The following is a 24,580-nucleotide window of genomic DNA, read 5'->3' as shown; positions in this document are numbered from 1 at the left end:
CTACCTTGGGCTCTGGCTCAAAAGGCCAGACAAGGATACTGTTGGGATTTTCCCAGCAAGATGCCACCTTTAATTTTACTCTTTATTCTTTTTTAAAAAAAGGCATAGACTTTGCAAACAATAATAAATAGTCCAGTAGATCACTTCTGGGGCCAGGCAGGTCTCTAGGCTCTTCATGGCTTAACTTTCCTTCAATGACACTGTAATAATTCTTTGTGCTAACAGGTGTGGTGATGTCTTAACTCCAAACTTCTCAAAGCAGGGACGTAGCTACGGGTGGGCCAGGGTGGACAGCAGCTTAGCATCAGCTTAGCATCCAGGCCCCCCGAAAGGTGAGCAGGGGTGTACTGTTGCCACAGTGGCTCAGAACATCACTCAGGCAGCAGAAATCCAGGAGGGAGCTATGCACCCGCCCTTCAGAAAGCTATGCTCCGGCAGCTCTATTATGCCATTTTCTGCACCGCCCAGTGCGTGTGCCCAGCTTGGCAGGTGAAGCCCTGTGTCTGCAGGCACCAGGGCTAGGCAGAGGGCATGACGATGGGGGAGTAGCTGAGCTAGCAGAGTCTGTCACTGTCTGTCCACCCAACAGTCTGGGCCCACCCAAATTTCCTCTCCTAGCTACGCCACTGTCTCAAAGCTCTTTACAAAGGACTGGATCATTATCCCCATTTTGCAGGTGATAGACGTGACAGCAAGCAAGTGACAAAGCCCCAGCCCCTTTCTCAGACTATTTGACCCCACTTCCACTGTTGTTCACATTCCGTACAAGTAACAGGAAATGTACATATCTGCCATGGGGAAGGAGGACTGATTTAGACATGCTGTTCCAAAAGCCCCTGCCAGGACCAAGGTAAGGTCAGTGTCCCAAGACCAAAAGTAAATCATTAAAACAGCAATGAGAACAAATGCTGAAAAGCTATTGCCTTTTACCTTAGCCCTGGTAACATCAGATTTATCAGGTGCTTGGTTTATTTCCCCCCTGTGGGACAGCTCCATCTGTGTTCCTGCTGTTCAGCTTTGTCAACAGCCAGCTGCTTAGCGGCAATGTGCGAACAGGGGCCTGAGTCAACATGCTTTCTCCGAGGGGAGCTCCAAGGGATGAAACACCCTCTAGCATGGCTCCTTGTTCGTAGTGGTTTAAAGAGCTGTATGTGTTTCATGTATTGTGGTTTTAGCCAAACACTTCTGAGCTATTCAAATTCAGAGCTGGCTCCTGGCTTGAGCTGTTTCTGCTTTCCCAGCATTAGGCTGTACCTGTTGTGCTTTGCGGGGAGGGTCAGGTGGCCCAGCTGGCTGTTGATTGCCACCCTGCCTGATCATGCAGCAGGTGCATGTTCTCCTGTGGGTTGGAGGGATGGCATGAATGGATTGGCTGGTTGCCTGTTGTTAGGGTTGAAAGCTGATGATTCAGTGTTTGGCCACAAGTTGGGGTGAGAGGTGAGAGGCTGTGTGACATAGCGGCAATGTGGTTTTCTTCCCTCTTTTTAAATCCCCAGTCACCCTCTTTTCATGCAGACTCTTTGTTCCCCTTATTCTGCTGCTTTGACTGCAGAGATCAGACTCTTTGATCTGATGAAAAGAAAAACTCAAGTGATCTAATAACCAGGTATGAAGAGTCTCTTGTGTGTATTTAATTCCTCCTTAGAGCTACCTGCTGTCACTTCTCCTGTCTCCTAGCATTACTGTTGTCTGCCACTACCCAGCTTCCCCCCCCCCCTTCACTGATGGCTCTCCTCCCCGCCCCCCTCATCCTTGGGGACTTTGACTTCTATGCTGATGCACGCACTTGCATCTTTCTTTCTCTCACAAACCTACCCATTTGATTTCCTGCCCTGGATCAACTTCAGTGCTCACTGCAAAGGTCACTCCCTCAACCCTGCTTTTGCCAGCAAAACAAGCACATAAATAAACAAGCAATCCCATGATCTTAACTGCAGCCCTTGCTCTCCCTTCCCTCTGCTCTCCCTTTGTCAGTTGTCATTTACCAGGTTATGTCTAAACCCAGACTCCAAACTCTTTAGGGCAGGGAATGTGTCTCTTTGGCACTGCAGAGCGCCCAGCTGTGGATAAATTTTATTAAGATAATGTTGAAGTAAAAAGAAAATGGTACAGAGTTTAAGCATAGAAGTTTCTGGTTATCAGGGAATAAGGTACAGATTATCAAGGGGTGCAAAATTTGGTTTAGGAACTGGTGGCGTAAGGAATACATAACCTGCAATCTCTCTGATTGGGGGTAAAAGTTTAACCGGTCAAAGTACAGACATTGAGATGTGGGGGTATGTTGTCCATATAATGGCTATGTTCAGTGTGGAGTATAATGAGTGGATACAATGATGGGGATGGATCTACCCTTATTTGGTGGGATTTAATGTTCAGTGAGTGTATGGTTCCAGTTCATATGGTCCAATGGAAAAAGTCTCTCAGTCCCTTTCCCATAGTTGGTGCACGATGTCGTACCAGCTCACACCTCCTGGTACTGTCGGTGGCCGGTGATGTGTTTGATGTAGATGTCCCTGGACCATGGGATGGTGTCCGAGACCACGAGGCACCGCATGAGCCTTGTGTGGCATCGACCGATCCCACAGGTCGGCAGCACACGCTCGTTGCAGGGGTCCCAAGTGCCCAGGGCTCTGACGATCAGGGCATCCATCTGCACCTCATAGCCCTTCGCTCTCAGGGTGTCGGCCAGAAGGGCGTATTTTTCCAGCTTACGAGCTCGGGCTTCGTGGAAGGCCGGGGTCCTGTTCTCGAAGGAGACCGTGATGTCGACAAGGATGATCTTTTTCTGGGTCTCGTCGGTGACTACCACGTCAGGTCGCAACTGGCTGTCAGTACCGGGGATGGCGCAGTTCACGGCGACCTCCCCCAGGCGTGGTGCAATGGCTTTCACTAAGTGGTTCTGGATGGTGTTGTGGCGCAGCTGCCAGGCTCTGGAGTGGGGCTTGCAGCTGCCATACACAATAATGTTCTCTGTTGCTGTTTTTTTGTTTTCTCCGCTCCTTTCTGAGGCGAAGGGTTGTTTATCCCTCAGCCCTCTCTTGCAATGTCACTTAGTTCTGGCCAGCTTTTTCAAAGGCTGGCCCTAGGCACTGCCAGAAGATATGGGAGCGTTCATGCAAGGGAAGGCACAGATGAGCTGTATGGGATGATTTAGTTTGGGGTCCTACTTTGAGCAGGGGATTGGACTAGATGACCTTCTGAGGTCCCTTCCAATCCTAACCATCTATGATTCTATAAAAACAACGAGGAGTTCCTGTGGCACTTTAGAGACTAACAAATTTATTTGGACATAAGCTTTCGTGGGCTAAAACCCACTTCATCAGATGCATGGAGTGGAACATAAAGTAGGGAGGTATAAATACACAGCATATGAAAAGATGGGAGTTGCCTTACCCAGTGATTCTGTATAGATGCCATGTTCCAAAGGGCATATTGGATCATGCTTAAGTCTGTGGGACCCACCGTGCCTGATGCACAGAGGGGATGAGTCAGTTAGAGCCCCTAGCTGCAGAGCCCGGTTCTTTAGCTTAACCTCAAGCAGGTTGTGCCTTTAGCTGCAGAGGTCTCGGTGCTGGCTGACCAGGGTGTCTCTTGCACATGATTGCTAATCCACAGGCATGTCAGAGAGGGTCAAGCAGGCAAACCTCTTACCTGCAGCGCAGTGCGCCTTTTGGGAGTCCCTGACTTGGACGTAGGTGTCTAGTTGTGCTAAGCCCAGCCCCTGCGCACTATATTTAGATAGGTTGTTAGGAGAAATGTGCAACCTGTATTTGCAAATGCGAATGAGAAGGAGGAGGGGGATGGCGGATGGATGAGATGCTACTGCTTGGAGAACTGGCTGTATAGATAAAGCTTTTCAGAACAGGCAGGAGCAAGTGTTTCAGAGACTGGCACAGAGACTGTGAGGAGCTAAGAGACCTGGTACTTCAGGCCCAGCATAGTCCTGCAATACAAATAATGGTCAGGACTGTTAGGACCTGGCCCCACCACTCACTTGGCCCTACATTTCTTCAGGGTATGCATTAAGATCTCCAACATCTCCCCTTTGTCCTAGGCTTTTCACTGGCCATTTCCCCTGTGGCCATCTTCTTGGGGTTGCTAGGTAAGGCTTCTCTTTCCCTAAGGAGATTTTTGGTGGTGGGGGAGGAAGCTGCAAGAGTCCCACAAGCACCCGGCCCCACGAGTGAACTGTGCCATTCCCGTTCTTCAGCCTCTCCTGCTGCCTTCTACGCAATGAATCCCGGAAACCTTTGCAAGGGTCTCTGCTCCCTGGTGCTAGGGGAGGGGAAATATTGCAGGAGCTAGTCCCAAGAAGACCCAGAGGAAGAAGATAAAGGCCTAATGGTGAGGGAATGGGTCAGGGGAGAGCATGGTCAGTGGGGCATGGTAGGTGAGGTCACAGCAGGGCGTAGGTGGAACAGCTTCCAAAAGCAGAAGTTAGGGCTTGTTCTCATGGACTTCTGATCTTGGGAGAGCCCCAAACCTGGCATGCATACTGCTTGTATCAGTGGATGCCAGTGACATGACCGGTACAAGGCAGCATCAGTATCCCATATAAAAGAACCTAATGAGAGGCAGGCAGAGAGGGTGCCAAATGAGAACCAGTTTAATTATATGCGTGAAAGGTGTAGGGTGCATGTGAGTGCATGCCACAAAGGGTATTCTGGGTCTGGTGAAATCTTGGCACTATTGAAATACATTTACAATAGGGCAATGTACCAAAGCCAAATGCAACAGTTTATTACAAGAGATGGTTGAAAACTGGAATTTCAACATTTGTTTTCATCCTCAATCAGGGCAAAAAGTTCAAGCAGTGACTCTTTTGTGCCATGGAACGTTCCGAGTGGAGACGTTGCTGAGCTGTTGCGACGCTTTATTTTGGCTCAGTTTGACGCTCATCTGCATTCACCTGAACAGCTGCAGTGCCTCATGGGAGTTACAGTGCAGGTGCCTCAGCGTGACCCTGTGTTCAGCTGTGAGCCAGATTCTTCCACTGACCCATGTCGGAGATATGGCTGGGTGCCTCCTGCAGACTGCTGTGAGGGGGACCCAAACCTTGGTCCCTGGATGTTGTAAGTCGTCAGAGCCTGAATGGAGTCCAGCCACTGCCTCAGTCTTGGAGGTTCCTAGGTGCACTCTCAGGGGGCAGACACTTTGTTGCGCACTCCACCCTGAGCACTTGAGCTCACTATCCAGCTGCTTAGTTGGACCCTTCAGACTCCCTGCTCCTTAAACACACCCTCTCCCAGAGTGTCCATGCTGCAACCGGGGGGGGGGGGGGGGGGGTTCCCAGCCCGGTTAGACATACAACCGCTAGCTCAAGCTCTGCTCACGGTCCTTGTAAAAGAGTCGCGGTCCCCTCCCTGTCCATCAGAGAGGGAGGCCATACCCTCTCACTGCAATGCTCCTAGAGTGACTCTCTTCATGGGGGGAATTAGCTGACTGTTAGTGATCAATAGGTCCAAGCCTGCAGTCCAGGCCAGGCAACAACTGGGTCTGAGAGCCCTGGCAAGACAGCACACTGTTAATGCTTCTGGCCCACAGTCGGGCAGGGTAGCAAGAAGTCTATAGGCGCCAGTCCCTTAATCAGGACAGGCAGCAATCAGTTAAGGGCTCTGGCCTGTAGACAGGCAGAACAGTAGGGAGTCTGTCTGCCTGGAGCAGCAATCGGTTCATGTAATGGCTCCAGCCTACAGTCAGGCAGAGCAACACAGCAGTCTACGGGGGGTGGGGATTAGCTCTCTGGCGAGAGAGCCAGCTAAACCATCTGGTGTCCTAGCTCAGGCGGCCATCAGAGCAATGCAGGCCTCTTGGCCTAAAGATGGGGAGGCTGCCACTCCTGGTGGTGGGGTGGCAAGAGGGGGTAGGGGGACACAGACCAGCTAAGGGCTCTAACAGTGGCAGAGTGGTCCACCACTAGGTCAGCAGGGAAATCGGTCTGCAACACGCTGGCCAGCTTGCAGTGAGTAACACAGCAAAGCACTATTCAGCTTCCCTGGCCTCCTTCCTATGCTCCCAGTCCAGGAGTACCTGGGTTCCGGGGTTGGCATCGGTCTGGCTGGGATAAACGGTGCATGGCAGCCCCAACAGCTTCTCGGTGTCTGGCAGCTCTGGCAGTCTCTCCAGTTCTCTGGCAGTATTGCGGCCTCTGTCAGCAATGGGGCAGGGGGAAGAGATGCCCTGCTCGTATGGCAGCTCTACTCCAACTGAGCTACAAGGCCAGCCTTTTATAGATCCGGTTCCTGTCCCACCCTTCTGCTTCAGGCATGGTGGCTGCAGATATCCATGGGACGCTCGCGGTCCCACCTCCGACCGCCACGGAGGGAGACCACGCCCTCTAGCTACAATCCTCTGTTCCAGTGTTTCCTTAGTTAAACCCCTCCTGGTCATCTGGCTGCTTTCTTTATTCTATGTTTGGTAACTTTCCACTGTGCCGAAAACTACACCCCACTCCGAGGGGATGGGTAAAACCGTTGTTTCTCAGGATGTGGTCACTCCTTAGTAACCTGGGGAGGGGAGAGAGCAATCAGATGTGGAGCTGGGAGGGAGCACTTGGGAGTGGCTGGGCCAGGACAGTGGGACTGGGATGCAAAGCTTGAGGAGTGGAGATTAGGATCAATAAGCAAGGAGAATGTAGCTGGCATGAGGAACCAGGGATTAGGAAGAGACAGGACGGGAATGGGGACAGGTTGGAAGGGATGGGGCCAAAGAAGTCAAACTTGGGTGGAAGCAGGCAGAAGAGTCTGAGCCATTAGAGCACACGTCCCTCCAGAGCCTGGAAGGGAACCCAAGATTCCTGAGTCTCGATCTGAACAGAGCTAGCTCAACTCTTTCATGATGTCTTCCTCCTACAATGAGCACAACCGATCTCTGTGTTTGTATTGGACCTAGTTGTGCCTCTAGATAGGAAGCTCTAGGGGGCAGAGGAAGTACAGTACAGTACAATACACTACAACTGCAGAATGTTATGTGGCCATAGCTCGATACACAAACAATTATGTTACAAGTGCCCTATTAAGGTTGCGACATCAAGCACTCAAAAATTAGGCAATGGCAGAATTAAGGTTGGCTGCTTTTGAAATGTTACCCCTTGTCTACATTGGGGCTTTTTCAGCTACATGGATGCAGCTGACTTGGTGCAAACTTTTAGTAGATGCATTACACTGGCATAAGGCATTTTTTATACCGGTGCAGCTCATCAGCACTATGCAAGAGCCTTGCACCAGTGCAGCTACGTGGGTGCAGAAAAACCAAAACCAAGACCCAACATGCACGAGAGAGAGAGAGCGCAGCTCGGCCAAATGTGGTTTTAAGGCAGTATTTGATAGGGGGTGGGGGTGGTTGGGAGGTTGTTCCAAACATGGTGCAGGGTACTAAAGAAGATGAAAGGCTGGGAGTCAAAGAAAGAGACAAACAGAGCAGTCAGGAGAGAGTCTGAGCATAAGGAGTAAGAGTGGGTGGAAATGGGATGAAGAAAGAAACAGGGGTAGGGGTGGTGCTGGGAAGATGAGACTGGTGAGCTTGAACATGATGCAGAAAAAGAGACTGTGAAAAGATTTGGAGGAAGGGTGGTGGTCTTGGTTTACCTCTGAATTTACTTGAATTTGTAGATTTAAATCAGAGCACTGAAATTATAGAGTTATTGATATTATGTTTTAATGCACAGATATTAAACTGGTGGCCTGGCTGAGCCATAAAGATGCATCCAAACACACTCCCAGTTTCTAGGCAGCCTAAGAGGACTGCCTAAGGCTCTCTTTTGAGCCCATCAACATGGCTTTACTCTGCCAGAGGATTCACTGTTGGAGAATATGACACATTTCCTCCCTTGCTTTCAGGGCAGAGCCATTTCCCCAAGAACTTGGAAGAATTCCCAGCTCCTGCCACCCAGGATATTAATTAGAAATGGGTCCAAGCCACAAAGTCTGATTCCAAAGTCCAAGAGAGTTTGGATCCAGGGTTTTAATTTGGGCCCATCTCTGTTGTTCCTTCCTTTTTCCCCCCTTCCAAATTTCTATGTATTAGGTAGAAACACAAAGTGCCAGGAAAGAAAGTGAGTTTTTTATCTATCAACTAGTTTTACGTACAGATTTGATTCAAACCAAACCAAACCAACGAGGGAAAAGAAAACAACCAGGGAGTGAGAAGCAGCTCAAGTAACGGTATGTGACTAGGGTAAGCCATCTGGTGGAAAACAGCTTCTTTTACTCCTGGGAACTCTTTCAAGCTATTGCACTTTTCTCCTGGCTGCATACCAAAGTAATTAGCATCTCATGCAACATATAGTAAGGAGGATTTTGGACATATTGCTGGGATTGAGAGGCTTTTTCTGTAATGAGAACAGAGAGTCACATTTTGCTATGAAGAACACAGCCCACAAGAAAGCCAAAATGGCAGAAAATTGGGCTTTAAGAGAAATTCTATATTCTTAACTATTGCTGAGTTTTTGTACTTGGCCTAGACCCCAACCGTGCAATGTGCACATACAAATAGACTCCTATGTATGTACTGAGCCCCACTGGCACCATTGAGCCTCTGCCTATGCCAGGCACTTTGTAAGGTAGGTGCCCCAGGCTGTCAAAAAAATCCCAAATGCTCACAATTTCCACTCCCCTCCCCAACAAACAAATAACTGCCAAAAGCTGCAGGAAGATTCAACGTGCTCCCAAGGGGGTTTATTGTAGCACCTGTAAAATCAAACCAACTTAATTTAACACAAACCACATCCCAGACCAAACTCAACCTTCCCTGAGAATCCCACACTCCAGTTACTCGTTAGTCTGGGGAGTGGGCATATCACAGAAGGCAGCATTATAACATAAAGAAAAGGAGTACTTGTGGCACCTTAGAGACTAACCAATTTATTTGAGCATAAGCTTTCGTGAGCTACAGCTCACTTCATCGGATGCATTCAGTGGAAAATACAGGGGGAGATTTATATACACAGAGAACATGAAACAATGGGTGTTACCATACATGCTGTAAGGAGAGTGATCACTTAAGATGAGCCAATACCAGCAGGAGCGGGGGGGGGAGAAAACCTTTTGTAGGGAGGATAATCAAGGTGGGCCATTTCCAGCAGTTGACAAGAACGTCTGAGGAATAGTGGGAGGGAGGAAATGAACATGGGGAAATAGTTTTACGTTGTGTAATGACCCATCCACTCCCAGTCTTTATTCAAGCCTAAGTTAATTGTATCCAGTTTGCAAATTAATTCCAATTCAGCAGTCTCTCGTTGGAGTCTGTTTTTGAAGTTTTTTTGTTGAAGAATTGTCACTTTTAGGTCTCTAATCGAGTGCAGACTAACACGGCTGCTACTCTGAAACCTGTCATTATAACATAGTCCTTCTTTCCCTTATCTCTTCTAGCACGGTGGTTCCCAGCCTTTAGGGGGTAGCCATGAGAATCTCTTATCATTTACATACCACTGTACAGTCTGGCCACACCAATGCAATTATGTTCACTTCCATGGTACTGAAGGGGTGTAACTGAGAAGACAGTTTACTTCTAGATCTTCAAAGCCCTGTAAAAGCATCAACCAAGCAAGCCTTCACAACAGCCCTATGTGAGACGGAAGTAAGATGTATTTCCCCTGTGGGAAGAAGGCTAAACTTTTCCAATGTGGGGTCCTAAATTGCCTGATTTTGACATGCTGAGCACCCACAGCTGCTGTTGACTTTGGGTGCTCAAGGCTTCAATACGGATTTAGGGGACTATCTTTAGGCCCCTGTGCTTGAAAATTTTGGCTTAGGTGACTCGTTCTAGGCCAGCGGTGAGTCGGTGACCAGGGCAGGGGCTTGAGGTACCTAGTCCCATGCACAATCCAATTGTATGTGCTGCCTCTCTGCTGAATCCACTGGCCAGATCCCAAACCGGCAGAAATTGGCATTGCTCCTCTGAATTAAATGGGGCAGATCCCAAGCTGGTGTACATTGGCACAGTGATACTGAAGTCAATGGGGCTGTTCCTCAGCATAGCTTCACTGCAATCAGTTGATGATCCGGCCCAATTTGTAAGAGGTACCAGCCAGTGCCCACCATTCAGTTCCTATCAGTGGCGTATGAGCTGTTCCAAACCTCAGCCTGGGATCGGTTTGTGCTCTGCTGTGAATTAGATCGTTCACTGAATGGGAGGCATGCAGTGGTGGGGCACAAGGGCCCAGGGCCAAGACTCACCATTTTGGTAGGGGAGAGAAACTGCCTAGTGCAGGGGTGGCCAACCTGAGCCTGAGAAGGAGCCAGAATTTACCAATGTACGTTGCCAAAGAGCCACAGTAAGACATCGGCATCCCCCCACCAGCTCCTGCACCCATGCTCCCAGCACCTCCCGCCCAGTGGCAGCCTCACTGATCAGCGCCTCCCCCTCCCTCCCCGCATCTCCCGATCAGCTGTTTCGTGGCGTGCAGGAGGCTCTGGGGGGAAAGGGGGAGGAGCAAGGGCACTACAGGCTCAGAGGAGGGAGCAGGGAGGGATGAAGTGGGGGCAGGGCCTGTGGCAGAGCCAGGGGTGGAGCAGGGAGCACCCCCCGGCACGTTGGAAAGTTGGGGCCTGTAGCTCCAGCCCCGGAGTCGGTGCCTATACAAGGAGCCGCATGTTAACTTCTGAAGAGCCGCACATGGCTCCGGAGCCACAGGTTGGCCACCCCTGGCCTAGTGAATCAGCCACAAAAGCCTGCAATTCCAGTTTCTAAACAGCAGGAAATCTCTGCTCTGGCACACATCCCTGGGTGACATCAGGTAGGCGTATAATGCTTACACTGCATCAGAAATAACACTCCTGCAATCTGATAGAACAAACAGGCCTTTTGAAACCAAACCCCCTTTTTAAGTGGTGGTGGTGGAAAAATTAAATTCCTGTTTTGTTCATGTCACTGGAGTCCCAGTGCTGCAGGGGATAAATTTACTCACGCCCCAGCAGAGGCGGAATGTATCCCCTTTTATGTTTACATTAAGTATCCACATGCTGGGCTGTACGCTTGACCCGTTTTTCAGGACAACCCCATATAAAACGTACAGCACGTATTTGCAGTGCTGAGCCTGAGAACACCGAGCTGCTGTCTTCACTTCCAAAGCCTGCCAGTTATCCTTCAAAACCACCTCCCCTTTGTTAAGAGACAGCCTGCCCTGTTCTCAGGTTCATTTCTACTTGGCAGCTATTGAGACAGCATGGCCGCCCCGCTCTTTGCTTTGACCTTTCCCCTACTTTCAAGCTGTAGACTCTGAACGTTTGCTTTGGTAGCATTTACAGGAGTCGCATGTCACATCTGTTGTAACTCATGTCTCTGCATCTGGAAAGCTTAGCTTGGAGTGCCTGAGCTATCCAACAGATCTGCCACCCAGGATAGTTTTCCTATTTCAGCCTGCAGAGTAATTCACTCCATATTTCCTGTAACTATGTTATGAAAATAGTAGGATCATTCTTGAATATGCTGCTCATTGGTTTTGGGACATAACTTGAAGTCACCAAGCAAAATGCGAAGTCGAGCCAAGGTAATAAATATCGCACTGGTTGCTGTTCAGAATAATGGATTACAGCAGCGGTTCTCAAACCCTAGCAACCCAAGGACCCCCATTTTGATTTAAAAGTTTTTAAATCCCATTTGTGGACCCCCCAAGCCGGCTTCTAATTTTCCTCGGGGGTACTCAACCTCCACTCAGCCCCAGGCACTGTCCTGCCCCCATCCACCCCTTCTGCCACGGCCCCACCTCTTCCCACCTTGATTAATTTCTGTGCTTTATTTTCAGAAATGATGTGAAACCCCACATACACCTCATGTTGGAGCTGGAGGCACCATGCAAAAAATCCACATTTGATGGCATCAGGTTGTGTGGTCAGTGAATGGATGATGTCATGAACAATCCCATCCTGATGCCCAGCACCTTGCAAGTGTGTGACATAATGGAGCTAACAGTGCTGCACTAAGGGGAAGCCATGTTTCCCGAACATGTTTCCCTACAGCTTTTACTATGCCCCCTGGTTACAAGGAGAAAGGGAGGATCCTGGAGAAAATGTTAACCACTTCAAGGTGGAGGAAAAAGCAAAGGGCACAGAAAATCCAACAGTGCAAACTAGGTGTGAGGCGTATCACTACCATGTTGAGTCCTGCCCGTGATCACCGGTGATCCCCAGGGGAGCTCCACCCAGCTCGTTATGTTTTATTATTTCTTCTGGACTATTTTGCAAGCTGTTTTGGGCTGTCAAATAGTAGCCCATCTTGTGACTCGGAGGCCACATACCGCTTTTGCTCTGTGCAGTCTTCATGGATGTGAAGGCCAGAAGGGGCCATTCTTATTATGGGGGCCGACCAACTGCATAAAGCCATAGATTTCGCTCAGTGGTTCCTACATCTTGTTCTCACTGAGATCAGTAGAAAGACATTGTGTGGCCTGCAGCAGGGATTCTCAAACTATATTCCACAGAGCACTCCCATGTGGTGCGCAGAGTTGTCTCTGTCACAGTTCTTATTTTTCAAAGTGACTCTTTGTACTAGCTGTAGCCTAGTCCAAAGCTCTGAGAGCCTGCTTCCGATAATGTCACTCACATTCAGAAACCCTTTACTCCACAAGTGATCTCATTGATAAGGGGACATGTCATAAATATAAAGGGAAGGGTGAACACCTTTAAAATCCCTCCTGGCCAGAGGAAAAACCCTTTCACCTGTAAAGGGTTAAGAAGCTAGGATAACCTCGCTGGAACCTGACCAAAATGACCAATGAGGAGACAAGATACTTTCAAAAGCTGAAGCGGGGGAGAAACAAAGGCTCTCTCTGTCTGTGTGATGCATTTGCCGGGAACAGAACAGGAATGGAGTCTTAGAACTTAGTAAGTAATCTAGCTAGATATGCGTTAGATTCTGTTTTGTTTAAATGGCTGATAAAATAGCTGTGCTGAATGGAATGGATATTCCTGTTTTTGTGTCTTTTTGTAACTTAAGGTTTTGCCTAGAGGGATTCTCTATGTTTTGAATCTAATTATCCTGTAAGGTATTTACCAGATTTTACAGAGGTGATTCTTTTACTTTTTCTTCTATTAAACTTCTTCTTTTAAGAACCTGATTGCTTTTTCATTGTTCTTAAGATCCAAGGGTTTGGGTCTGTATTCACCTATGCAAACTGGTGAGGATTTTTATCAAACCTTCCCCAGGAAAGGGGGTGTATGGTATGGGAGGATTTTGGGGGGGAAAGAAGTTTCCAAGCGGACTCTTTCCCGGTTATATATCTGTTAGACGCTTGGTGGTGGGAGCAATAAAGTCCAAGGGAAAAAGGAAAATAGTTTGTACTTTGGGGAAGTTTTAACCTAAGCTGGTAAAAATAAGCTTAGGAGGTTTTCATGCAGGTCCCCACACCTGTACCCTAGAGTTCAGAGTGGGGAAGGAACCTTGACAGGACACTAGTAAAGTAAGGAACTTATGAGTAAGAATATCAAAATCTGACCATCCTGCTTGGTTGCTGCCCATCTCATTTGGCTATATGTTAGGTGGTTTGATGTAAATTCAACCATGATTACATTTCTCACTTTAAAATTGGGTGTGGGTAGGACCCACAAACACCCAAAAAGATAGAATTCCCTCCACCCTGAGGCATTAGGGTGGAGGGAACTACATGCAACAAAGGGAGACACAGTGCTTACCTATGTCAAGTCCTGTACCCGGGGAGAGGAAATGAACTGCACAGCTATGAAGTGAGGTGGATGTAACCCATCGTATTAAACTGTATTGTTGTTTTTTTTTAAAATGTGTCCTTTTGTAATATTGTCCTTGTATCATGTTTTCATGTAACCAACAGTTGCCAGGGTGCTGGTGTGGAATCAGAAGCTGGGAAATCTGTCAGAATCTCTGTCTATCATGAGTTAGTGCATATTAAAAATAGCGTTGTACAGGAAGGTAGTGCAAAAGCACCACTTATGGTTTTACGGTATGTAATGACCCCCTCTACAAATTATCCAGGCCCAGTGCTTTCAGGCAATAAGAAGAATTTTGCCATCTCTTCACTAAGGTTTCTGAGAACCAAGCTGAAGTGGATCTTTTGGTTCGTATAAAGAAATTGTTACCCCTTTTGACCCATGTAGTTAGCCAAAATTTGGGGTCTTGTGGGTTATATCTTTTAAGAGGAGAAAAATTATAATGGAGTTAAGGTATGTTTTTATGTAAATTCTATGTAAATAAACAGGATTGCATCAAAGTCTTGTTCACCTGAACACAGTAGGACTCAAACAAGAGACAGTTTCTTTGCTCACAGTTCCATGTCTCTTTCCAGTCAGCACTCTTCCCAAAAGCTCTCTCTCATAGCTTTCTTGCAGAGTCACATTACAAGTGCTTCTCTGGCTGTGTGTCAGGCTTCCTTGCTGCCTCCTGTGTGTGCTTCTGTGGTGTTTCTGCTCTCTCTCGCTCTCCCTGTCACACACCCCCGCAATCAAATCAAATCCCCTGCATCTATGTTTTTTATCAGATGCCTGGGAAATGCCATTACCCAGGCTTGCTTGTGCTCTAGTCATTAGGTGGTGGTTTTCCATTGTGTTAGCTTTCCCTAAACAATGGGGCACTTAATTATTCCCTCATTTTAGCCTGAATGGAAGGTGCCTATCATTCCCAACAGCTTCAATGAGGCAGTGTGATTTCCCCTACCCTCCTCCCCAGCATTACAATCTCAACCCCCGTGTTTTGAACAAGCCAGGTGAAACCTCTGTTAGTGGGGTGGGGGGAGAGGTGAAATATGGCCACAGCAAGCTTGCACTGCACTACTGTGATGTAGTAGATGTGAAGTTTGAATTGGGATAAATCAGCATGTTTTTGAGCACATCTGGATTTTGCCCCACAAGCAGTCCTAAGAAAAATCTGACAGAGTTGTTTATTGGAGATGTAACAATGAAGTAAATGTGCCCAGGGGGCAGGTTGTACAGGCAGGAGTAGTCTCAATGCTATCCAAAGGGACTCCGAAATTAATGCAGCCGTGCACCAGAAGTGGTAAATAGTCACAGAGTTTATTATTTTTAAACTGTAACACATCAGTCTTAGCAAGCAGGTTTGGTTGTCACTAAAACAAGGAACTGAAAATTAGTTAATGCTCATAGAATGTTAAGGGCCAAAATTCACCCGGTCAATGAACAGTTTGTGGTATTGTCTGTGTGGAAGGAACCAGATCACCTTATAATCACCACTGTCTTGTGCACTGCAAGGGTGACTTAAGAAACACAAGCTCAAATGGACTCAAGGCCTTTTTAATAAACACTAAGCATAATTCTGCTTTAGAGTCACATGGTAGATCTTAGTGTCAACAGTGTGCTCTCCCTACAGTTGTAGATCTTACAGTCATGTTCTCATCTCAATGGAAGGGAGATCTCCATGAAGGAGGAGGACACATGTTGGAGTTGACGTTTACCATGGGGTTCCAAGGACAGAGTTTTTCTCAGACTTTCTGTCCTGTCCCCGCTGTCCTCAGCATAGGCTCTTTGCTCTGGCATTCTCCAAAGGGACTTCCCTGGCATAGTGCCTCCTTGGGGGTTTTCAGCTCCCTTCATGCTTGCCATTGTCCTTTTCAGCTGCAGTGGAAGATGATTATTTTTGGTGTGGCTCCTTCTTAGCTTTAAATTTCTGCTACAAGAAAGCTGAGATGGAGGGGGAAACATTCCTAGGGCTGGGGGAGAAATGGAAGAGCAAAGTGATGTTAATTTCTCTACCCCCAAAGAACGAGGAGAGCAGAAGAGAGAGAATAATGGGAAGCTTGAAGGCTAGGGAAAGTGGAGCAGGGGAAAGCAAGACAACTCGGATTTTGTAGGGAGAAAAAGGGACACAGAACAGAGGCTGAGGCATTCACGGTGTGACGCATGGCTAGAAAGTGTTAAACATCCTGCAAAATAAATGGCTCAAATTCAACCCTTAAATACCTGTGGGGAGATAATGTTTGTGTTTTTGCATATTTACATGTGTATATGGGTAATGGTAAATGATATAATCAACCGTCCCTGTCTATGCTGTATTCTGATAATTCAGAGATCAAAATAACATCCTAGCATTTAAATGAATTGTAAACACGGACTATCTTTGTATTCATCTCTCTTTGAAATGTATAGCAAATCATCTGTGAATGGTTTCAGAGTAACAGCTGTGTTAGTCTGTCTTTGCAAAAAGAAAAGGAGTACTTGTGGCACCTTAGAGACTAACCAATTTATTTGAGCATGAGCTTTCGTGAGCTACAGCTCACTTCATCGGAGTGAGCTGTAGCTCACAAAAGCTCATGCTCAAATAAATTGGTTAGTCTCTAAGGTGCCACAAGTACTCCTTTTCTTTTTGCATCTGTGAATGGTGGAGGAACAAGCCAATTGCCTTATGTTAATTCATATAGCTAAGTATGGGTGATGGACCTCCTTCAAAGTCATCCTAATTACCTTTAGTTCCCAGAGGAATTCCAGCTTGTCAAAGAGGACCTGAACTTGTATAAAAGATCCTTCAGTCCTGATCCTTTTCATCTTAGATCTGCTTAAGGTTTCATGCATGTGAAGCCTAAGCCATAAGGACTGAGATCCCAGTTCTAATTGGATCGCCCTGAAACATAAACATTGGACTATAACCTGTGGACTATTTCTGAAAGAACTCTTTGCTACTACAAAGGTCACCATCTCTGCTATGAATCTGAATCTTAAGAATTTGCACTCATGTCTGTATGTATATTGATCTTTTAACCATACTTTCTCTTTTGTTTTTTAATAAAATTTAGTTTAGTTAATAAGAATTGGCTATAGCATGTATTTGGGTAAGATCTGGAATATTCAATAACCTGGGAGGTAATGTGTCCGATCCTTTGAGACTGGTAGAACCTTTTATTTTATATGATGAAATAAGATTTTCAGAAATCATCATATTTGACATGGGCACTGTTGTCAGATGCCACCGGTGTGGTGCTTTGCTCTTGCTCTATGTTGATATAAGTCGGCTGTGTGTGTGCGTGTGTCCCCTCTCTGTGCTGCCCCGGCCTTGCAGATTGCTGGCACAGCAGACCCCTAGAGAACCCCCAATGACCCCAGACTCCAGTAAGGTACGAAGGCACGTCGGCCTGGTTTATTGTTGAAGAGAAACACAATCTCTAGCTCCCCGGATTATATATCTACAGTTTGTTGCTAGTCCCTATGTGCTCCCTGACAATGGACACAGCTCAGTCAGTGGCAGGACTTTCCACTGCCCCCTAGGCTGGACAGAGACACCGCCCTAGGGATGTATTCTTATACACAGGTACAAACAAGTTACATAACACTCCTGACATCTTGAGGTGCAACCCCTTTACGTAACAATGCACCACCCTTCTATGCAGTAAGGTGCCGCCTCTCACATTGTACATGTTGGTTCGAACAAAACAACTCTATCCATCATACTAGCCTTTTGCCCCTGTCCTTGTTATCTATGTGGACGGTATAAGAATGTTCTTGTACCATTTGTGTATGGCTCTGATATCCAATACACTTTAGATATATGTTTGTGCAACAGCATATATTTAGGCAACATCAGCCCTTTCCTTGCCAGCTTCTGTGAGCAGGGCCTGCCTCTGGCTCTCAGCTTAACTTTGCTTTATGTTAGCAAAGTCTTGACCATTACTTTAACTCAGGCCTTAGGTCTCATACCAGGCCTCTGATACCAAGGGTTTATGTTTCAGGGCCTCATCTTACTACAGGTACCTGGATGGAGTCCTGAGGCTGGATCACTTTAAGGGAACTGTGTTGTTTGGACTTCTGAGTAATCAGTAAGGTAATAAAGAAGCTGTTTTATGCTGGCTTGGTAAATCTAAGTTTTGGAATAGCGACCAGTTTTTTGGGGATGGCTCCATTCTTTGCAGTTCACCCTAATTGAGTGACCACAGCTGGCCCTCACTGGGACCTGGGTCACACATGGACAGGAGGAGAAGGGGGAAGGAGTCATTAGTGGGGTGGCAGGGGCAGACAACAGGATCAGAATACCAGTGAGGTAGTAGGTAGCCAAGCATCACCCAACAGGATGCGAGAGATGGAAAGAGGGACACAAGGCTTTAAAAGGTCTCGGTGTCCTAGAACTGACCCAAAAGAACAAGAAGGGCAATTTTCCATTGTGGTTCTTGGAACAGGTTGAGCAACCTCCTTGTTCAGCCAAGAAGAGCCCCTTTCTAAGGAGGGTGGCCTCCCTGAGTGCGCTTACTACCATTGTCTGAGGTTGTTTAATGCTGTGGGAAAAACTGGGAAGTGGGGAGAATGCTGTGTGTTTTTACCTGTGCACAGAGTCTGGGTGCTGACCCCACCATGCAGTGATCCACAGGTATTCTGTGTAATGTGAGAGAGCAGGACTTGGCATTTGGAACAAACTAAACAGGGTGTCAAAACAAATGGCCTGTGTAAGTTTCCTTGCAATAACTCATGTGGGAAGGATGAATTGCCTAGCTATTTGAGTACATATGAACCTTGATCAAGAAACAGGCCAACGACAACTAAACAAAAAGCAGATAAGAGCCTGGGATCAAACACGCCCACGTTTTAGAGAGCCGTGAGCTCAGTGACAGCCAAACAGACCAAACAAGATGAGGGACCAAATTCAGCCCTCCAATAAGCAACTGTCCTCGGCAGAGTTGCACCCTTTACACCAAGGATGATTTTGGCCCTGTGGTGTTTGAATTGGCATCCCACAACAGTCACTAAAATTGAATCACAGAGAAAGTAACCTGGAGCCTGTTGCAGAAGCAGCAAGGTATATCCTTAGCATTTATATAAATCCTTGCCTGTGTACAACTGGCAGGAGCAACCCTACCCCATCAGGGTGACTCAACATTGAGCTGGAGAGCCCCTGCCCCTCCCCGCAGGAGCTGGCGTGGGTTAGCCTACAGCGCCATCCACATTCTCTCTGATAACACAATTGCCAATTAGTAACAATGGCTTTGGTGGCGGCTTTTGGGAAGTGGCTGATTCCCTGAGAACTGAGCTCTCCAAACTCATTTCACAGCTGCCACCAAACAGTTACCAGAGGATTACTCTTTACAACCACTGCTGATCTAGGTGGGGGCTCTGAGCCACCATGCGAGGTATATCAATGCTCTGAGCCATTCTGTCTCTATGACAACACTTTTATTGATGACGTGCTATCAGCCTGGGTTGTGACCCGTACATCCATTCTCCCCTGGCGCACACCTAAATGTCTCATTAGCTATTCCTACTTTAAGTTGTGCTGGGTCAGTGGAGAATGGAAGTTCTGTTCAAAGGGAGAACATACATTGAGGGAGGGTAACGGCTGCAACTTGGATTGTGTGGAAAGGGGAGGTGACCTGATCCATGATTTCTCACAGACTCCCTTTGTTTGTGTTGATTTCAGTTGGGGAAGAGAAGTAGATAGGGAAGGAATTTGTTTTTGTTGTAGCGTAAATTCACTTCATGAAAGCGGTTGAGAGACACTGATTTAATCCTGGGCTCCTTAAAATAAATCTGATGCCCTCCTGTTGAAGGAAGGGATGGGATGGGATGGCTGTCGACAGTATCTCATGGCCAACAATGGAGCCTACCCCCACCAGCCATTTCCATGGACATATGATTGTTTCCATATACTTCTATTAGTATTTTACTTATTAATTGTATTCTATTAACACCCAGAGGTTTGGGACCTCGTTGCGCTAAGTGCTGTACCAACATACAGGAGGACACAGTCTGTGCCCTAAAATAGCTTTCAATCTACTGTGAGATAATATGCAACAAATGCTAGGAGTGTAGAACCAATACAACTCAATTTGATAAAATCTCTTTGTGTAGACACAACCTTACCCTAGGGTTTGAAATAGTGCTAGTGCCTTTCAAGCAAGAACCATTTTTCAATATGGCTTTGACTAATATGGTTTGAACTCTAGTGTTGAAGTCCCATCTACACTGTAGCAGCTACCTTACTGAACAACCCAGCTCAAACTCATTTTAGCCCTGTTTCTCAAACTGCAACCAAGTCCTCACCAGGCAGCTGTAAAATGGGAGTTGGGAATGCATTTCCTGTCAGCCAGCCTACAAGAGACCATGCAAGTGGCATCATATCAATCCTAGAGCATTTGCCACACATCAGAATGGAAGGGGCAGAGCGTTACGCTTTTAGTCTCTCTTCAGGTAGGAGTTCAGAGCAGAGCACTAATTCCAGTACACTGTGAGCTAGGGATATTCTTAGATTTTCCTGAGCATGTATTGGGCTCCATGAGTGACAACAAGTTGTCCAAACTACTGGGTTCAATGTTGATATAAAAGACAGTGGTAGACTTAGGGGTAGTGGGGCAGCAGGAACATTTAAAACTCAACCTTCACTGCCCCAGCAGTCTTCAGTAATCCTGGTATCTTCTTATGTTTCAGATAAAAGCTTCTGTGTTACCAGAATCCCTTCAGATGTAAAGTTTTAATGGACAACCCTTGTACCAGGCCTCAGCTGCAGCGACACAGGACACAATTCTGACCCTACCTAAAGGAGAACTGCATAAAGTGTACATCAAAAATTGGTAGTAAGCAGTGAAGGACAAATTGGGATGAATCAGTGTCTTTGTATGTAGCCTGAAACGTGCCCGAGCAAGTCCTGAGATAGCCAAAAAGAGAGAGGAAATCTGTCAGTGTTGTTTGTTTAAGATTTAATACAGCATATGGGGTAAAATATGCTCAGGTTTTAGCTAGGATAAACAAAAGTAATATCAGTACCATCCAGAGTAACTGAAAAAGATGAAGACAGCTGCATTTGAGCAGGACAGTAAATATTCTTTTTTATTCTTGTTAAACTTTAAGATGTTTGTATTGGCATCCATGTTCCATTGTCACTAAATCAATAAGAGATAAGAGAAGGAGTAACTGTGGGGAAAGTAGCAGGGGCAGACAAGTGATCGTTATTATTAGTATGATTGTTATTATTATTATTATTGTATTCAGTGTGGTTGTAGCCATGTCAGTCCCAAGATATTAGAGAGACAAGGTGATAACTGAAGAAGAACTCTGTGTAGCTCGAAAACTCGTCTTTCAACAACAGAAGTTGGTCAAATAGAAGATACTACCTCACCCACCTTGTCTCATTATTAATTATTATTATTTTATTTATTATTTATTTGTATTGTGGCAGCACCTGGAATGCCAACCAAAGATCATAACCCCATTGTGCTAGGGACCATATAAACACATAATATGCAACAAATGAAAAATAACAACATAATATTTGTATGATGTCCACATCCATATGAAAATGTAATGTTAGTTTCTTGGATGACGCAAGGAATTGATACTGGATTTCAGGGTTTTTCACTCCGAGATCACTGGTTTGAATACAACCCAAGAAGCTAGTTGCCATAATTGTGGCTGTTAGGTGGGCTACGTGAAATTAATTGGTGGCTTCAGATCAAGTCCTAGAAAACAAGTCCGCATTTAAAAACACCCACCCGATGACTTTTGGCATCACAACCGCTTTGGCAGTGGAACCTGAAAGGCCAAGAACTGAATTTGTTTGGAGAATGAAATACCATCTGGTCAGAATGAGGTTGAGGCCTATTGTTAGGACAGCAGGTGGAAGATTACATTGTTACTTCTCTGGTTCAGCCAACAGTAACTTCAGCCTTCAGAAGTCTCATTACTGTGCTTTTCATATGCACTAGTATTCACTTACAACATATATCTACATACAAGTTTAATTTTTATGTGTGGGGGAAACTTTTCAAGAGAAATTCATTTTGGGCTGAGAAACTGAATAATAATTTCTGCCTTGAGAGAAACAATTTAACAGATGGTTGCACTAATGAATGGATTTCTGTTTATATTGTCAACATTAAGGACAATTAAAGTGTAATGAGCGAGGCAAACAGGTAAAACAAGACAGAAGTACTTTATATTCAGGTGTTGCTTTTTAGAGACAACCATCTTCGAACATTTGGAGGTTATGGGTTAATTGTGGCTAACTCGCCTATTCTAACAGTGGTCCCATCTATAGATTCTTACCTTGATGAATCAATATTTTTAGAGTTTTCTGATCCTTCTTTGAGCAATGAGATACACATGCTTTCTGATCAAGAAATCAAAGTCTATAGTTTGGTTTGTTTGTTTGTTCAAATAGCTTCCAGGAGGTGTGCTCAAGAATTTTGGTTGTGTCTCTGTGACAGCATGCAACAGGCGGCTGATGCAGGTGACAGTAGACGGTTGTGTGAGGGCATTAGAACAGCCATTGGGCTGATAAAGAACAAAACAGCTCCACTGAAAGATCTGGATGGCAATATTATAACTGATAAAGGGAAGCAACTGGAGAGGTGGATTGAACACTATGGAATGATATACTCAAGGGAGCCTGTAGTAGACCGAGTGTTAGACAAATTGCCTGGGTTTGAAGTTATGACTTCGCTGGATGCCAAACCTACACTGGAGGAACTTGAACAAAGCATCAAAAAGATTCCCAACAACAAAGCTTTAGGACTGACTGTTTACCTGCTGAAATCTACAAATGTGCAAAGACTGCATGAAGTGTTGCTACTCTGTTGGAAGGAAAAAACTGTTCTGCAAGATTTTAAGGATGCTTGTTTCATCCTACTCTATTAAAACAAAGGAGACAGAAATTATTGTAATAACCACAGAGGTATATCTCTTCTTCACATAGTGGGAAAAATCTTTAGCTAGACTTCAAACTTTAGCTGAGAGAATATATCCCAAGAGTCAGTGTGGCTTCTGCTTGGGAAAGTCCACCATAGACATGGTCTTCTCTGTAAGACAATTGCAGGAAAAGTGCAGAGAGAAGCGTATTCCACTGTACATGGCTTTTATAGATTTAACAAAAGCCTTTGACGTGGTTCGTCAGTCAGGGCTTTACATTGTTCTGAAGAGGCTTGTGAAATGCTTACACGATAGCATAAAGGCAACTGTAATGTATGAAAACCAAGAGTCTGACTCATGTAACATCAACAATGGAGTGAAGCAGGGTTGTGGACTGTCTTCTACATTGTTTAATATTTATTTCTCATTCCTGCTTCAATATGCGTTCTGTGATGTTCGAAATGGTGTCTATTTTAGCACTAGACATGCTGGAGTTTTGCTTAACATTGGAAGGTTCAGAGCTAAGACGAAGGTGAAGGAGATCATCATGAGGGACCTCTTGTTTGCAGATGATGCAGCCCTTGTGGCTCTTAGTGTTGATGCCCTACAACATCTTATTACCAAGTTCTCTGATTCATGCAAAATATTTGGGCTAGCAATATGCTTGAAGAAGTCTATTATCATGCACCAAGACTCTTCAGAACCAGTTCCAGATATCACCTTATATGGTATTCATCTAGATGTTGTCGACTAATTTTGCTACCTTAGCTCTACTGTTACCAGCGATATAGCTCTTGATGCTGAGCTTACTAGTAGAATTGGCAAAGCAACCAGGAACTTTGGTCTTTTGCAAGACAGAGCCTGGAACAATAACAAATTGTCAACTAAAGTGAAAATACATATTTATGAGAAGTGTTTTATCCACTCTTCTATATGGCTCAGAAACATGGATGACTTATGCCAAACATACCAAAAGACTAAATACTTTTCATATCAGATGCTTGCATAAAATTCTTTGAATAATATGGCAAGACAGGGTGACAAATGTGGAAGTGTTAAATTGTGCTGGTATGTCATTCATGGGAACGTTCATGGGAAGAAAAGGTGGCTTGAACATGTCAATCGAATGCTGGACTACAGGATCCCAAAAAGTGTGCTGTACTCTGAAGCTCGTGAAGGGTCTAGAAAGAGAGGCAGACTGCTGTGCAGATTTCAGGATGTTTGCAAAGATGATTTAGCATCCTTTGGAATCTCTGTGGATGATTGGGAAAGGAGTGCAGAATACTCCTCCAACCAGAGGAGCAGACTTGTAGATGGACTGAGGCATTGTATGGTGGACTAGATCAAGCTTTGTTATGTCCGGCGTCAGAGGAGGAAAGAATCTGCTGTTTGGATTCAGAGTGTGATAGATTACCTCCCCGCCCCCCCCCCCCCCCCAAAGGGTGCCACCTGACGTACTGAGGTACCAGTGAGCCTGCCTGTTCCACCAGCCTGGGCTCCCTTACACTGTCTTGCTGAGCCAGGCCCTCAAGCCTCCTGTAGCATACACACAGGTAGGGACACACCCAGCTGCAAAAAGACAGACACTGAAATCAGCACCACATGGGAAGGCTTCAGCTAGAGAGTTGCCCAGCACCCAAGTGCACACCTGTCTGGAGTGTAAACCCCAAGTTGTGTTATCTTGCGCTGCACAGAGAACTATACAGCGTTAGCTCATGAAATCCGCCCTCTCTCTCAATGTGGAGGAAGATATGCACAGCTTTATGCCTCCCAGTTATGAATTCCACAAACTGGTTTTAGAGAAAACAAAAACAAGTTTATTAATTACAAAAGATAGATTTTAAGTGATAGGAAACAGATCAAAGCAGATTATCTTAGTAAATAAACAAAAACCACAAACTGAGCTTAACACACTAGAGAGGTAAGATATAAATTAGCAATTCACACCTTGAGTGATAAACAGGCTGGCAGACTCTTAAGGCACAAGCTGCCTTGGCTTTCCCAGGTTTTCATACACAGGCTAAAGATCCTTCTACCCTGGGACCATCACTTCCCACAGT

The 24,580-nt window shown here is 45.9% G+C and overlaps 1 long non-coding RNA gene across 1 annotated transcript; it reads left to right on the top strand.

Moving 5' to 3' along the window:
• The first annotated feature begins 1,285 nt into the window (after positions 1-1,285).
• Positions 1,286-13,062, top strand: LOC140908592 (uncharacterized). Its single transcript, XR_012157925.2, has 3 exons — positions 1,286-1,606; positions 4,797-5,072; positions 11,744-13,062. It is a non-coding gene; the product is annotated as an uncharacterized LOC140908592 (long non-coding RNA).
• The last annotated feature ends 11,518 nt before the right edge of the window (positions 13,063-24,580 follow it).

Source organism: Lepidochelys kempii, chromosome 3 (genome assembly GCF_965140285.1).
Source record: "Lepidochelys kempii isolate rLepKem1 chromosome 3, rLepKem1.hap1, whole genome shotgun sequence".
In the NCBI taxonomy this organism is placed as follows: domain Eukaryota; kingdom Metazoa; phylum Chordata; order Testudines; family Cheloniidae; genus Lepidochelys; species Lepidochelys kempii.
The sequence above is the reverse complement of the archived record's forward strand: the minus strand, read 5'-3'. Positions and strand labels throughout refer to the sequence as shown.